The sequence below is a fragment of the Opisthorchis viverrini genome (genome assembly GCF_000715545.1).
Source record: "Opisthorchis viverrini unplaced genomic scaffold opera_v5_11, whole genome shotgun sequence".
In the NCBI taxonomy this organism is placed as follows: Eukaryota; Metazoa; Platyhelminthes; class Trematoda; order Opisthorchiida; family Opisthorchiidae; genus Opisthorchis; species Opisthorchis viverrini.
In genome coordinates this window covers 3,060,876-3,061,498 of record NW_008751667.1, presented here as the reverse complement: position 1 = coordinate 3,061,498, position 623 = coordinate 3,060,876, and positions in this window count along the sequence as shown.

The following is a 623-nucleotide window of genomic DNA, read 5'->3' as shown; positions in this document are numbered from 1 at the left end:
AAACGCAAACTCGTGACGCCAGTTGCAAATTCTGTATTTGCAAGAACAACATCACATGGAAAAAATCGAGTTTTCAGCAGTTCTTGTTTCGCGTGCTGAATTTAACGTTCTCATAAAAGGAACTCCTCTTCTTTGAGTTCAAAACATTCATTCAAAAACACTACTATAACTCCGTTATTCTCTACCTAGATGAACCGTTGGCGCTTGCAAATTAGTCAAGTAATCAAACAGGGTCCGGTCTACTTCTTACCATAGGATAAAACCTAGGCGAAAGAAAATAGTTTAGTAGATTTCCAATTGACTCTGTCGTTTATGATGCCCTCCAACTTAATGTGTTGTCACAAGGTTGCTGAAAACTCTTCGACAGCCCATGACCGGTTTCGCCCTTCTTGGGGCTCATCAGGTAGGCACAGTCCCCGAGTTTCCGTCAACCTTATGTTCTACTTGAACCCAAATTATTGGCTCGGGCATCACTAGACAAATAAAGTTTTCTGGTAATAATTTCTGCCGATGGGCCATCCAAATATTGTCATACTGTCTGCGGATTAATTCGAATGCAAGAATGTACTGTGTGCAGCACATTCAGTTGGAGGACATCATAAACGAAAGATTCAATTGAGTCT